Source organism: Dendrobates tinctorius, unplaced genomic scaffold (genome assembly GCF_039654945.1).
Source record: "Dendrobates tinctorius isolate UK_male_01 unplaced genomic scaffold, ASM3965494v1 ptg000473l, whole genome shotgun sequence".
Classification (NCBI taxonomy): Eukaryota; Metazoa; Chordata; class Amphibia; order Anura; family Dendrobatidae; genus Dendrobates; species Dendrobates tinctorius.
Window position 1 is genome coordinate 510,297 of NW_027362135.1, and position 16,068 is coordinate 526,364.

Below are 16,068 nucleotides of genomic sequence, written 5' to 3' on the forward strand. Positions count from 1 at the left end.
ACCCGCCCTCACATCACGGCACAAAAGATTACCGATCGGGTATTCACCGTGAAGTCAGTAGAGGGCGGGTTGTGGCGCCATGCATACCTGGATAGGGGGGTTAGAAGACCATGCATGCCAGGATTGGGGGGTGAGGGGTAGCATGCATACCAGGATAGGGGGATGAGAGGACCATAAATACCAGGATAAGGGGTCAGGAGACCATGCATATCAGGAAAGAGGGGTGAGGGGACCATGCATACCAGGATAGGGGGGTGAGGGGACCATGCATACCTGGATAGGGGGGGTGAGGGGACCATGCATACCTGGATAGGGGGGTGAGGGGACCATGCATACCTGGATAGGGGGGGTGAGGGGACCATGCATACCAGGATAGGGGGGGTGAGGGGACCATGCATACCAGGATAGGGGGGGTGAGGGGACCATGCATACCAGGATAGGGGGGGTGAGGGGACCATGCATACCAGGATAGGGGGGGTGAGGGGACCATGCATACCAGGATAGGGGGGGTGAGGGGACCATGCATACCAGGATAGGGGGGGTGAGGGGACCATGCATACCAGGATAGGGGGGGTGAGGGGACCATGCATACCAGGATAGGGGGGGTGAGGGGACCATGCATACCAGGATAGGGGGGGTGAGGGGACCATGCATACCAGGATAGGGGGGGTGAGGGGACCATGCATACCAGGATAGGGGGGGGTGAGGGGACCATGCATACCAGGATAGGGGGGGTGAGGGGACCATGCATACCAGGATAGGGGGGGTGAGGGGACCATGCATACCAGGATAGGGGGGGTGAGGGAACCATGCATACCAGGATAGGGGGGGTGAGGGCACCATGCATACCAGGATAGGGGGGGTGAGGGCACCATGCATACCAGGATAGGGGGGGGTGAGGGGACCATGCATACCAGGATAGGGGGGGTGAGGGGACCATGCATACCAGGATAGGGGGGGTGAGGGGACCATGCATACCAGGATAGGGGGGGTGAGGGGACCATGCATACCAGGATAGGGGGGGTGAGGGGACCATGCATACCAGGATAGGGGGGGTGAGGGGACCATGCATACCAGGATAGGGGGGGTGAGGGGACCATGCATACCAGGATAGGGGGGGGTGAGGGGACCATGCATACCAGGATAGGGGGGGTGAGGGGACCATGCATACCAGGATAGGGGGGGTGAGGGGACCATGCATACCAGGATAGGGGGTGAGGAGACCATGCATACCTGGATTAGGGGTGAGGAGACCATGCATACCTGGATTAGGGGTGAGAGGGCCATGCATTCCAGGATGAGGAATGGGGTGCCATGCATACCAGGATTGGGGGGGGGGTGAGGGGACCATATATACCAGAATGGGGATGAGAGGGCCATGCATACCAGGATTGGGAGATGAGGGGTACCATACATACCAGGATAGGGGGGTGAGGGGTACCATGCATACCAGAATTGGTATGTAAGGGGTGCCATGTATACAAGGATTGGGGATGAGGGGACCATACATCCTACGATAGGGATGAGGGGGGATCATGCATACCAGGATTGGGGGTGAGGTGACCACGCATACCAGGATTGGGGGATGAGGGGTACCATGCATACCAGGATTGGGGATGAGGGGACCATGCATACCAGAATTGGTAGGTAAGGGGTGCCATGTATGGTGCAGATATCAGAGTTACTCTGTAAGAACCTGGAACATGTTTCCAAGGATTTACTTATAAGGGTATGTGCACATGTTGCGGTTTGTTGTGTGGAATTTTCTGTGCGGAATCTGCATCTCTTGGCAGAATCCGCAGGTCTAAATCCGTGAGGTTTTTATGCAGATTTATTGTGGATTTTGTGCGGATTTCGCCTGCGGTTTTACACCTGTGGATTCCTATAATGGAATGGGTGTAAAAACGCTGTGGAATCCGCACAAAGTATTGACATGCTGCGGAAAATAAACTGCTGCGTTTCTGCTTGGATTTTTCCGCAGCATGTGCACAGCGGGTTTTTTCCCCATAGAATAGCATTGTACTGTAAATCACTTGTGGATCCGCAGCAAATCCGCAACGTGTGCACATAGCCTTAGAATAATCAGTGCCGGCAGATGTCACAGCACCGACTAATGTATAACACATGGACAAATATCAGATATTAGAGGATAACACAAAACAGCAATACGGACAGGAGTGTGGGCCTGATCCCAGGAGTTTACACTCTGAGAAAATGGCTAAAAAGCCTTCACTAGACCCCTGTACAGCTGTATAATGAGGCCCAGGCTTAAGGGTGTGTACACACGCTGTGGATTCTGCTGCGGATCCGCAGCAGTTTCTCCTATGGTGTACAGTACCATTATTTCCTATGGGAAATGGAAACCGCAGTGCAGATGCTGCAGAATTTTCCGCGCGGATTTTCTGCGGTTTCTAAACCGCAGAAAGAATTGACATGTCAATTCTTTCTGCGAATTCCGCAGCGGTTTACCATCTCCTCCATTGTGGAGTTGAAAAACCACAGGGCAAAACCGCAGGATAATCCGCAGGTCTTTTGACCTGCGGATTTTGAAAATTTGCGCGGATCAATCCGCAGCAGATTCCGCAGCGTGTGCACACAGCCTTATAGTGAAGGGACAGGAGTGAGGGCCTTAACTAGACCCCTGTACAGCTGTATAATGAGGCCCACGCTTTATAGTTAAGAGACTGGAGTGATAAAAGTAGGGAAAGTAGCACTTATTGCAAGAAGAGCCGCTTTTTGAGCCAAAAAGAGCCGGCTCTTTTTGGTGAGAGGAGCCGAGTGAGCCAGATCACCAAAAAGAGCCGGACTGCCCATCACTACTAACCTTGTTTTCTATCCTAAAGATTCTCCCACCCAACTATGCTCCACCCACCTCCCAGCACTCTTCGTGTTCCAAGCAGGGAGCCATAAAGGGTGCTCTGCTACACTACTGGTGTGTGTGGGATGTGGGTTTTGGCGTCTGGTTGAGTGCATCCACCTTACCTGGTTGTGGGATACCACACCTCTGGTTGAGGTGCAGTACCTCTGTGGCGACTGGACCCTCAGGGGCGCCACACAAGCCTGCAGCCACACTGTGTGCACTCACACTGACACTTGGAGCGAGCCTGCAGCCACACTATGTGCACCCACACTGACACTTGGAGCGAGCCTGCAGCCACACTAAGTGTACCCACACTGACACTTGGAGCGAACTTGCAGCCACACTATGTGCACTCACACTGACACTTGGAGCGAGCCTGCAGCCACACTGTGTGCACTCACACTGACACTTGGAGCGAGCCTGCAGCCACACTATGTGCACCCACACTGACACTTGGAGCGAGCCTGCAGCCACACTAGGTGCACCCACACTGACACTTGGAGCGAGCCTGCAGCCACACTAGGTGCACCCACACTGACACTTGGAGCGAGCCTGCAGCCACACTAGGTGCACCCACACTGACACTTGGAGCGAGCCTGCAGCCACACTAGGTGCACCCACACTGACACTTGGAGCGAGCCTGCAGCCACACTAGGTGCACCCACACTGACACTTGGAGCGAGCCTGCAGCCACACTAGGTGCACCCACACTGACACTTAGAGTGCGTTGCTGCACTCATCCAGTGTCGCTGGTTTCACACTAGCGTTTTTTTTTCAAATCAGGCAAAATCAGGTTTTTCAGCCAAATCCTGATCCTTTCAGGATCCAGTTTTTGCCCATTCACTTTAATGGTGTCAGGTAGAATCTAGACACTTCAGGTTGCTTCCTTACACTATTAAAGTGAATGGACAAAAAACTAGATCCTGAAAGGATCAGGATTTGGCTGAAAAACCTGATTTTGCCTGATTTGAAAAAAATACAAGTGTGAAACCAGCCTCCGTGAGGAAGAGCAGACTTGCAAGCTGATTTTAGACAGCACTCACTTTTACTAACGGAGCACTGACAATAAAGACAAGCTTTAGTATACAAATACGAAAGTGCTGCAAAACACCCTCATTTGCATATTAAATACAGTAGATTTTACTTTATAGTGCCAATACAAACTATTCTATAGGAATATGCCCCCTAACCCCATTATAAAGTGTCAGCCTCCCCCAAAGCCCCAGCCTGCATAGCACCAGTCTCCCCTGTTCCCCAGTATATAGCAGCACCAGTCTCCCCTGTTCACCAGTATATAGCAGCACCAGTCTCCCCTGTTCACCAGTATACAACACAGCCTCCACTGTCACCAGCCTCCCCTGTTCCCAAGAATACAGCAGCTCCAGTTTCCCCTGTCACCAGTATATAGCAGCAGTCTCCCCTTTTCACCAGTATACAACACAGCCTCCCCTGTCACCAGCCTCTTCTCACCAGTATACATCACAGCCTCCCCTGTCACCAGCCTCCTCTCACCAGTATACAGCAGCAGCCTCCCCCGTCACCAGCCTCCTCTCACCAGTATACAGCAGCAGCCTCCCCTGTCACCAGCCTCCCCCGTCACCAGCCTCCTCTCACCAGTATACAGCAGCAGCCTTCCCTGTCACCAGCCTCCTCTCACCAGTATACAGCAGCAGCCTCCCCCGTCACCAGCCTCCTCTCACCAGTATACAGCAGCAGCCTCCCCCGTCACCAGTCTCCTCTCACCAGTATACAGCAGCAGCCTTCCCTGTCACCAGCCTCCTCTCACCAGTATACAGCAGCAGCCTCCCCCGTCACCAGCCTCCTCTCACCAGTATACAGCAGCAGCCTTCCCTGTCACCAGCCTCCTCTCACCAGTAAACAGCAGCAGCCTTCCCTGTCACCAGCCTCCTCTCACCAGTATACAGCAGCAGCCTCCCCGTCACCAGCCTCCTCTCACCAGTATACAGCAGCAGCCTTCCCTGTCACCAGCCTCCTCTCACCAGTATACAGCAGCAGCCTCCCCCGTCACCAGCCTCCTCTCACCAGTATACAGCAGCAGCCTCCCCCGTCACCAGCCTCCTCTCACCAGTATACAGCAGCAGCCTTCCGTGTCACCAGCCTCCCCCGTCACCAGCCTCCTCTCACCAGTATACAGCAGCAGCCTCCCCTGTCACCAGCCTCCTCTCACCAGTATACAGCAGCAGCCTTCCCTGTCACCAGCCTCCTCTCACCAGTATACAGCAGCAGCCTCCCCTGTCACCAGCCTCCCCCGTCACCAGTCTCCTCTCACCAGTATACAGCAGCAGCCTTTCCTGTCACCAGCCTTCTCTCACCAGTATACAGCAGCAGCCTCCCCTGTCACCAGTATACAGCAGCAGCCTTCCCTGTCACCAGCCTCCTCTCACCAGTATACAGCAGCAGCCTTCCCTGTCACCAGCCTCCTCTCACCAGTATACAGCAGCAGCCTTCCCTGTCACCAGCCTCCTCTCACCAGTATACAGCAGCAGCCTTCCCTATCACCAGCCTCCTCTCACCAGTATACAGCAGCAGCCTCCCCTGTCACCAGCCTCCTCTCACCAGTATACAGCAGCAGCCTCCCCTGTCACCAGCCTCCTCTCACCAGTATACAGCAGCAGCCTTCCCTGTCACCAGCCTCCCCCGTAACCAGCCTCCTCTCACCAGTATACAGCAGCCTCCCCTGTCACCAGCCTCCCCCGTCACCAGTCTCCTCTCACCAGTATACAGCAGCAGCCTTCCCTGTCACCAGCCTCCTCTCACCAGTATACAGCAGCCTCCCGTCACCAGCCTCCTCTCACCAGTATACAGCAGCAGCCTCCCCTGTCACCAGCCTTCTCTCACCAGTATACAGCAGCAGCCTCCCCTGTCACCAGCCTTCTCTCACCAGTATACAGCAGCAGCCTCCCCTGTCACCAGCCTTCTCTCACCAGTATACAGCAGCAGCCTCCCCTGTCACCAGCCTTCTCTCACCAGTATACAGCAGCAGCCTCCCCTGTCACCAGCCTCCTCTCACCAGTATACAGCAGCAGCCTCCCCTGTCACCAGCCTCCTCTCACCAGTATACAGCAGCAGCCTCCCCTGTCACCAGCCTCCTCTCACCAGTATACAGCAGCAGCCTTTCCTGTCACCAGCCTTCTCTCACCAGTATACAGCAGCAGCCTCCCCTGTCACCAGCCTCCTCTCACCAGTATACAGCAGCAGCCTTCCCTGTCACCAGCCTCCTCTCACCAGTATACAGCAGCAGCCTTCCCTGTCACCAGCATACAGCAGCAGCCTTCCCTGTCACCAGCCTCCCACGTCACCAGCCTCCTCTCACCAGTATACACCAGCAGCCTCCCCCGTCACCAGCCTCCTCTCACCAGTATACAGCAGCAGCCTTCCCTGTCACCAGTCTCCTCTCACCAGTATACAGCAGCAGCCTTCCCTGTCACCAGCCTCCTCTCACCAGTATACAGCAGCAGCCTTCCCTGTCACCAGCCTCCTCTCACCAGTATACAGCAGCAGCCTTCCCTGTCACCAGCCTCCTCTCACCAGTATACAGCAGCAGCCTTCCCTGTCACCAGCCTCCTCTCACCAGTATACAGCAGCAGCCTTCCCTGTCACCAGCCTCCTCTCACCAGTATACAGCAGCAGCCTTCCCTGTCACCAGCCTCCTCTCACCAGTATACAGCAGCAGCCTTCCCTGTCACCAGCCTCCTCTCACCAGTATACAGCAGCAGCCTCCCCTGTCACCAGCCTCCTCTCACCAGTATACAGCAGCAGCCTCCCCTGTCACCAGCCTCCTCTCACCAGTATACAGCAGCAGCCTTCCCTGTCACCAGCCTCCCCCGTAACCAGCCTCCTCTCACCAGTATACAGCAGCCTCCCCTGTCACCAGCCTCCCCCGTCACCAGTCTCCTCTCACCAGTATACAGCAGCAGCCTTCCCTGTCACCAGCCTCCTCTCACCAGTATACAGCAGCCTCCCGTCACCAGCCTCCTCTCACCAGTATACAGCAGCAGCCTCCCCTGTCACCAGCCTTCTCTCACCAGTATACAGCAGCAGCCTCCCCTGTCACCAGCCTTCTCTCACCAGTATACAGCAGCAGCCTCCCCTGTCACCAGCCTCCTCTCACCAGTATACAGCAGCAGCCTCCCCTGTCACCAGCCTCCTCTCACCAGTATACAGCAGCAGCCTTTCCTGTCACCAGCCTTCTCTCACCAGTATACAGCAGCAGCCTCCCCTGTCACCAGCCTCCTCTCACCAGTATACAGCAGCAGCCTTCCCTGTCACCAGCCTCCTCTCACCAGTATACAGCAGCAGCCTTCCCTGTCACCAGCATACAGCAGCAGCCTTCCCTGTCACCAGCCTCCCACGTCACCAGCCTCCTCTCACCAGTATACACCAGCAGCCTCCCCCGTCACCAGCCTCCTCTCACCAGTATACAGCAGCAGCCTTCCCTGTCACCAGTCTCCTCTCACCAGTATACAGCAGCAGCCTTCCCTGTCACCAGCCTCCTCTCACCAGTATACAGCAGCAGCCTTCCCTGTCACCAGCCTCCTCTCACCAGTATACAGCAGCAGCCTTCCCTGTCACCAGCCTCCTCTCACCAGTATACAGCAGCAGCCTTCCCTGTCACCAGCCTGCTCTCACCAGTATACAGCAGTAGCCTCCCCTGTCACCAGCCTCCTCTCACCAGTATACAGCAGCAGCCTTCCCTGTCACCAGCCTCCTCTCACCAGTATACAGCAGCAGCAGCCTCCCCTGTCACCAGCCTCCTCTCACCAGTATACAGCACAGCCTCCCCTGTCACCAGCCTCCTCTCACCAGTATACAGCAGCAGCCTCTCCTGTCACCAGCCTCCCCTGTCACCAGCAGCCTCCCCTGTCACCAGCCTCCTCTCACCAGTATACAGCAGCAGCCTTTCCTGTCACCAGCCTTCTCTCACCAGTATACAGCAGCAGCCTCCCCTGTCACCAGCCTTCTCTCACCAGTATACAGCAGCAGCCTCCCCTGTCACCAGCCTCCTCTCACCAGTATACAGCAGCAGCCTTTCCTGTCACCAGCCTCCTCTCACCAGTATACAGCAGCAGCCTCCCCTGTCACCAGCCTCCTCTCACCAGTATACAGCAGCAGCCTTCCCTGTCACCAGCCTCCTCTCACCAGTATACAGCAGCAGCCTTCCCTGTCACCAGCCTCCTCTCACCAGTATACAGCAGCAGCCTCCCCTGTCACCAGCCTCCTCTCACCAGTATACAGCAGCAGCCTTCCCTGTCACCAGCCTCCTCTCACCAGTATACAGCAGCAGCCTTCCCTGTCACCAGCCTCCTCTCACCAGTATACAGCAGCAGCCTTCCCTGTCACCAGCATACAGCAGCAGCCTTCCCTGTCACCAGCCTCCCACGTCACCAGCCTCCTCTCACCAGTATACACCAGCAGCCTCCCCCGTCACCAGCCTCCTCTCACCAGTATACAGCAGCAGCCTTCCCTGTCACCAGTCTCCTCTCACCAGTATACAGCAGCAGCCTTCCCTGTCACCAGCCTCCTCTCACCAGTATACAGCAGCAGCCTTCCCTGTCACCAGCCTCCTCTCACCAGTATACAGCAGCAGCCTTCCCTGTCACCAGCCTCCTCTCACCAGTATACAGCAGCAGCCTTCCCTGTCACCAGCCTCCTCTCACCAGTATACAGCAGCAGCCTCCCCTGTCACCAGCCTCCTCTCACCAGTATACAGCAGCAGCCTTCCCTGTCACCAGCCTCCTCTCACCAGTATACAGCAGCAGCCTCCCCTGTCACCAGCCTCCTCTCACCAGTATACAGCACAGCCTCCCCTGTCACCAGCCTCCTCTCACCAGTATACAGCAGCAGCCTCTCCTGTCACCAGCCTCCCCTGTCACCAGCAGCCTCCCCTGTCACCAGCCTCCTCTCACCAGTATACAGCAGCAGCCTTTCCTGTCACCAGCCTTCTCTCACCAGTATACAGCAGCAGCCTCCCCTGTCACCAGCCTTCTCTCACCAGTATACAGCAGCAGCCTCCCCTGTCACCAGCCTCCTCTCACCAGTATACAGCAGCAGCCTTTCCTGTCACCAGCCTCCTCTCACCAGTATACAGCAGCAGCCTCCCCTGTCACCAGCCTCCTCTCACCAGTATACAGCAGCAGCCTTCCCTGTCACCAGCCTCCTCTCACCAGTATACAGCAGCAGCCTTCCCTGTCACCAGCCTCCTCTCACCAGTATACAGCAGCAGCCTCCCCTGTCACCAGCCTCCTCTCACCAGTATACAGCAGCAGCCTTCCCTGTCACCAGCCTCCTCTCACCAGTATACAGCAGCAGCCTCCCCTGTCACCAGCCTCCTCTCACCAGTATACAGCACAGCCTCCCCTGTCACCAGCCTCCTCTCACCAGTATACAGCAGCAGCCTCCCCTGTCACCAGCCTCCTCTCACCAGTATACAGCAGCAGCCTCCCCTGTCACCAGCCTCCTCTCACCAGTATACAGCACAGCCTCCCCTGTCACCAGCCTCCTCTCACCAGTATACAGCAGCAGCCTCCCCTGTCACCAGCCTCCTCTCACCAGTATACAGCACAGCCTCCCCTGTCACCAGCCTCCTCTCACCAGTATACAGCACAGCCTCTCCTGTCACCAGCCTCCTCTCACCAGTATACAGCACAGCCTCTCCTGTCACCAGCCTCCTCTCACCAGTATACAGCACAGCCTCCCCTGTCACCAGCCTCCTCTCACCAGTATACAGCACAGCCTCCCCTGTCACCAGCCTCCTTTCACCAGTATACAGCAGCAGCCTTCCCTGTCACCAGCCTCCTCTCACCAGTATACAGCACAGCCTCCCCTGTCACCAGCCTCCTCTCACCAGTATACAGCAGCAGCCTTCCCTGTCACCAGCCTCCTCTCACCAGTATACAGCACAGCCTCTCCTGTCACCAGCCTCCTCTCACCAGTATACAGCACAGCCTCCCCTGTCACCAGCCTCCTCTCACCAGTATACAGCACAGCCTCCCCTGTCACCAGCCTCCTTTCACCAGTATACAGCAGCAGCCTTCCCTGTCACCAGCCTCCTCTCACCAGTATACAGCACAGCCTCCCCTGTCACCAGCCTCCTCTCACCAGTATACAGCAGCAGCCTTCCCTGTCACCAGCCTCCTCTCACCAGTATACAGCACAGCCTCCCCTGTCACCAGCCTCCTCTCACCAGTATACAGCAGCAGCCTTTCCTGTCACCAGCCTCCTCTCACCAGTATACAGCAGCAGCCTTCCCTGTCACCAGCCTCCTCTCACCAGTATACAGCAGCAGCCTCCCCTGTCACCAGCCTCCTTTCACCAGTATACAGCAGCAGCCTTCCCTGTCACCAGCCTCCTCTCACCAGTATACAGCACAGCCTCCCCTGTCACCAGCCTCCTCTCACCAGTATACAGCAGCAGCCTCCCCTGTCACCAGCCTCTTCTCACCAGTATACAGCAGCAGCCTCCCCTGTCACCAGCCTCCTCTCACCAGTATACAGCACAGCCTCCCCTGTCACCAGCCTCCTTTCACCAGTATACAGCAGCAGCCTTCCCTGTCACCAGCCTCCTCTCACCAGTATACAGCAGCAGCCTTCCCTGTCACCAGCCTCCTCTCACCAGTATACAGCAGCAGCCTCCCCTGTCACCAGCCTCCTCTCACCAGTATACAGCACAGCCTCCCCTGTCACCAGCCTCTTCTCACCAGTATACAGCAGCAGCCTCCCCTGTCACCAGCCTCCTCTCACCAGTATACAGCAGCAGCCTCCCCTGTCACCAGCCTCCTCTCACCAGTATACAGCACAGCCTCCGCCATTCTCAGCTCTAGGAGCACTCCCCTGCTCCTGTGTCCTCCTCCCATGTCGTCTTCTGCCTCTGTTGTGATGTCTGCACTGATAGGTGATCTCATCCTTCTCACACAGGCCTCTCTCTGACCCCGGAAGTTGCAGGGCCACTACTTCCTGGGTCAGGCAGCTCCCTGCATGGAGGTGAATCTGGCGGTGAGAGTGTATCGGTCACGTGTCCGGAGGGCCACACAGGGGCCGGCAGAGCAGGCGCCATTCTCATATAGGGCGCTAACCTCTGCAGACAGGTCGGGTATTGGTCAGGGACGATTTATAGGGTGCGCTTTGTATGTCAGGTTTGTGCTTTCCTTCTTCATTGATAAAGTTATCACTTTTACACAGTATATAAGAGGCTTTTTGATGATCGTCCCTGACTGTGGACGTTGTGACTTGTGTGTTTGCATTGTTGCCCTCATCAATAGTCCTTGTGAGTACAGATGAGAGAATTTGTTCCGATGGACCATATTCGAATCCAATGTCATGCTGAATGTATGTCTTGTGTTCGGTTCCGAACAGATTTGGTAAATTCTACTCCCATTGACTCTAATGGCGTTTGTCTGTGTTCGACAAATAATGCAGAAACAATATTGTAATCCGATCATATTCAGAACCGAATCCCAACAAATTTGCTCGTCTGTACTTGTGCGCACATCTCATGTCAGTGCCCACGTTTACTATCACGACCCCCGGGGACCTTTTGTCATGATCTCAGTGCGGGTTTGACTCGCACACGTGGGGTTAATGTATGGAACCAGTACTTATAACCGACCATTTCAGGGGGTTTTTTTCTCTGAAGAAATGTGTGTGTTATCCTCATGGATCTCATACAAGCCTTGGCTGATCAGGTCAAGCACCTGACCCAAATGTTCCATAAGCTCAATGTGGAACAACGCACGATGGCCCAGACCCAGCAACAGTTGGTGGATACTGTGCAGGGGGCTGTCGATGCAGGGGCTTCTGGTTCTGGGGGTAGGGATGTGTCATTAGCGTCCCCCGAATCTCCGGTCAAATTGCCAGACCTTTTCTCAGGGGATAAAAAGGAGTTCAGGTCTTTCAGAGAAGGATGCAAGCTTTTTTTTTCTCTAAGGCCCCGCTCTTCCGGGGATGAGTTCCAGAGGGTGGGGGTCATTATTTCCCTACTTCGGGGGGCTCCGCAAGCATGGGCTTTCTCTCTGTCTTCCTCTGCTCCTGAACGTATGTCAGTGAACGCATTCTTTGAGGCCCTCGGGCACATTTATGAAGAACCTGACCGAGTGCGATTGGCAGAAGACATGTTGATGAGTGTCTGTTTTGTTCTGAGTTCCACCGCTGGGCGGCAGGGGTCTCCTGGAGCGACGCCGCACTCCGAGGACTCTTTCGCAGAGGCTTGTCCGAGAGGCTGCAGGATGCCTTGGCGTTACATCCCCCACCTAACTCTCTCGAGCACGCCATGACCCAGGCCGTCCGGATGGACCGCAGGCTGCGGGCCAGAGGGGTGATGCAGGTGGATACTCCATTATTCCCCAGTGGAAAAGAGACTGCCCCTGAGCCCATGGATGTAGGCATCCTCTCCCTGAAGGATACGGAGAGGAAATGCCGGAAGGACAAGCAGTTATGCTTTTATTGCGGTAAAACGGGACATTGGAAAAGGGAGTGCCCGAATTGCCCGTCTTCAAACCCGGTCGGCGGGAAACGACTAGGTCTGGGTAGTCAAAGGGGAGGCTGCTCAGACCCTCAGGTACCATTTTCCTCGTTTTCTAAAGTAGTACTGCCTGTGGAACTGTTTGTGGACGGTAGTTTTTTTCCCTCTACAGCCTTCGTGAACTGCGGATCATCTATTAATCTTATTGACTCCCAATTGGTCACACACTGCAAGATAGGGACAGTTAGGCTCAAGGTTCCGATCAATGTGATGGCCATTGACTCATCTCCCCTCATTAAGGAGGGAATTCGCTTTATGTCTGCTCCTGTGTTAGTGCAGCCAGATCCGTCCAAACCATTTGTCGTGGAAGTGGACGCCTCTGAGGCGGGGGTGGGGGCGGTGTTGTCCCAAGGGCCTGCCACTCTAACCAACCTCAGGCCATGTGCTTTCTTTTCCAAGAAGTTCTCTGCTGCGGAAAGAAATTACGACGTAGGCAATAGAGAGCTTCTTGCGGTCAAATTGGCGTTTGAAGAATGGAGGCACTTTTTGGAGGGGGCCAGTCACCCAGTTACGGTGATCACGGATCAGAAAAATTTGTCGTACATTGAGTCTGCTAAAAGACTAACGCCCAGACAAGCCCGTTGGTCACTTTTTTTTTTCCTGTTTTCAGTTTACGATTACATTTCGTCCAGGGTCTAAGAATGTCAAGGCTGACGCCTTATCACGCAGTTTTCAGCCGGTGTCGCCCCCTGAGCCACCGTCCTCCATTCTTCACCCTGGGGTTGTGATAGCAGAGGTCTCATCTGAATTGGAACGGGAGATTCAGGGAGCCCAGTCGCGGGCCCCGGCGGCCAAGCCGGAGGGGAAGTTGTTTGTCCCAGAGCAGCTTCGCCTGAAACTCTTGCAGGAGTTCCATGAATCCAAGCTGAGTGCTCACCCTGGTATTTCGGCAACACGTCTGGCGGTGGCTAGGATCTTTTGGTGGCCTACCCTTGGTTCGGACAAAAAAAAATTCATTGCTGGTTGTGGGGTCTGCGCTCGTTCTAAAAGCTCTCATAGCCGGCCGGCAGGGGAGCTGATACCCTTGGCAGTGCCCGAAAGGCCATGGACTCACTTATCCATGGATTTTATTACCAATCTCCCTCCATCTAAGGGTAATACAGTGGTATGGGTAGTGGTGGACAGGTTTTCTAAGCAGGCTCATTTCGTACCCCTGTCCGCACTACCGTCAGCCAAGTTGGGACCCAAATTCATTGGCCCGTATAAGATTGTGGAAAAAATCAATCCAGTGGCGTATAGGTTGTGCCTTCCACCCTCTTTCAAGATCCCTAACGTCTTCCACAAATCTTTACTGAAACCTTTTGAAGCAGTCCGGGGAGACTCCGAGCCTGCTGCTCCTCCTGTTTTGGTCGAGGGGCAGGTGGAGTACGAGGTTGGTCATATCGTAGATTCCAGGTTGGTACGGCGGTCGGTACAGTACCTGGTTCATTGGAAGGGGTATGGACCGGAGGACAGGTCCTGGGTACCGGCCCGGTTGATGCATGCTAAACGCCTGGTGCGGGCTTTCCATGCTAAGTACCCGGGCAAGTCTGGGGGTCCAGAGGCCCCCCGTTGAGAGGGGGGTACTGTCATGATCTCAGTGCGGGTTTGACTTGCACACGTGGGGTTAATGTATGGAACCAGTACTGATGACTGGCATTTCTGGGGTTAAAGGTTGTGATCCCGGTGCAGGCTTACCTGCACACCTGGGGCTATGATTGTGGCCTCTCCCTGGTTCTGGGGAGGCTTCTTATAGCCTCAGGACGCTCCCGTCCCTGTCAGTTATACTCTTGCCCTTGGCATTGTGTGGTGACCCCTGAGTGTGTTTGTGCTGTGTTCTGGTTACTTGATTCTCTGTGTATGACTCGGTCTGTTCTCTGGATATCGCTTTGGATTCTGCCTGGTACCTCCTATGTCTGTTTGGTTTTGATCTCTGCTTGGCCCTGATTATCCGCTCTGTCTCCTCCCTGGTACTGTACTGTGATCCTGTGTATGACCTTTGGCTTTGTCTGACCTCCCGTCTGTTTATTCCTCCTGTACCTCGTTTAGCATGGCTTCTGTACTCGCGCACTGGCTCTATGAGCAAGTGTAGTGCGGTGTCTCTGACACCTTTTTATTTCTTACACTGTGTTGTCACACTCGCCCCTCACAGGTCTTCATTGGCCGGAGGTGGCAGCATATAGAGGTTCACGCTGTGAATCCCATACTGTCACGTCGTAGGTTTGAGTATATTCAGCTTGCACACTTTCATGCCGCCCTGGCAGAGGGTCCCGACTGCTCTCGCCCCAGCCGGCCCTTGAGAAGGTGTGCTCATCTCCTTCTCTGCCCCACACGCCATTGCATTTGTTTATAAACGATTATCGGAGCTCGATACAGCCCAGCTTCCCTCGGTTTGTAGGGCTTGGGAGAAAGAATTCCACACAATTTCACAGCTGTTCATTGGACTGCTGTCATCCAACCCCCAAATCACAGGAAACTAGTCTGAAGACAATCACAAGCTGGTACTGTGTCCTCTCTGCTTTACACAGCGGGAATCTTTGATCTATGCTGCTGTTGCGTTGTAGGGGAATGAATAGTAATGAGCGAATACATTCGGCGCTATCCGTTACTCGCACGAAGAGTACGCTATTCGGGCTATCCGTTACACGGCGAGTAGTTTGTTTTTTGCTTTGGTGTATTCGACTGACCCGCCCAGCATGTTTAGCGCTTTATTTGCCCCCAATGAACATGCTGGGCTGGCTTGCCAATCACAGTAGTGCCGGCGCCATCTTTCATGTGGCATTAATGTGATTGGCTGGCCATCTTGTACACATTACAGCCGGAAACAGCATAGTGTGAACGTAACGGTAGTGAAAGCAACATGTAGGGAGAGTTTGTGATTACAAAAAGCTTTTTAAAAAGCTCATGAGGGTGAAGCTTAGTTCTTTATGTGGAGATAGCGTAGGGAGAGATTTAATATGAGGGAGAGGAAGAGGCAGGTAGGGTGTTAGCATTGCAAGCACATGCTGCAGAGCTCTGCTAGGTTGAATTGTGTTGTATAATTTAGGATTAAGGCCCCGTCACACATAGCAATCTCAATAGCGAGATCGCTGTGTGTGACAGCGACCAGTGACCGGCCCCCCCGCCGGTATCGCTGATCGCTGCAAGAAACCTCTGGACATTTCTTTCATCGCTGATCTCCCGCTGGCCAGCACGCATCGCAGCGTGTGACAGGCGGGAGACCAGCGATCAGCTGGTAACTAACATACGTCCCTTAGATACCCGATGTGTACCTTAGTTACCAGCTCCCTGCAGCAGCGCGCTAGTAACTAACGAACACAGCGATCACATAGCGACTCACCAGCGATCCTGACATGTTGATATCGTTGTCGCTATGTGTGACTCCAGCTTAAGGAACAGACTGTGGGATTAGGGAGAGATAGGCAGGGTTTCATCTACTGCCATAATATACAAATCAGCTCTTTTTAGAGCCAAATAATAGGCAGTACAGGCAAATACTAAATAAATTTTTTTTGAGCTACATAATATTCCTCCGTAGCAGCATATAAAAACCCTTTTTTTTGTAGCTAAATAATAATAATCAGTGCCAGCATATATGAAAAACATCTTTTTTAAAAGCTAATTGCTAAATAATACCGTATATATTTGATTATAAGCCGAAGCCCCTAATTTTGTCACAATAAACTGGGGAA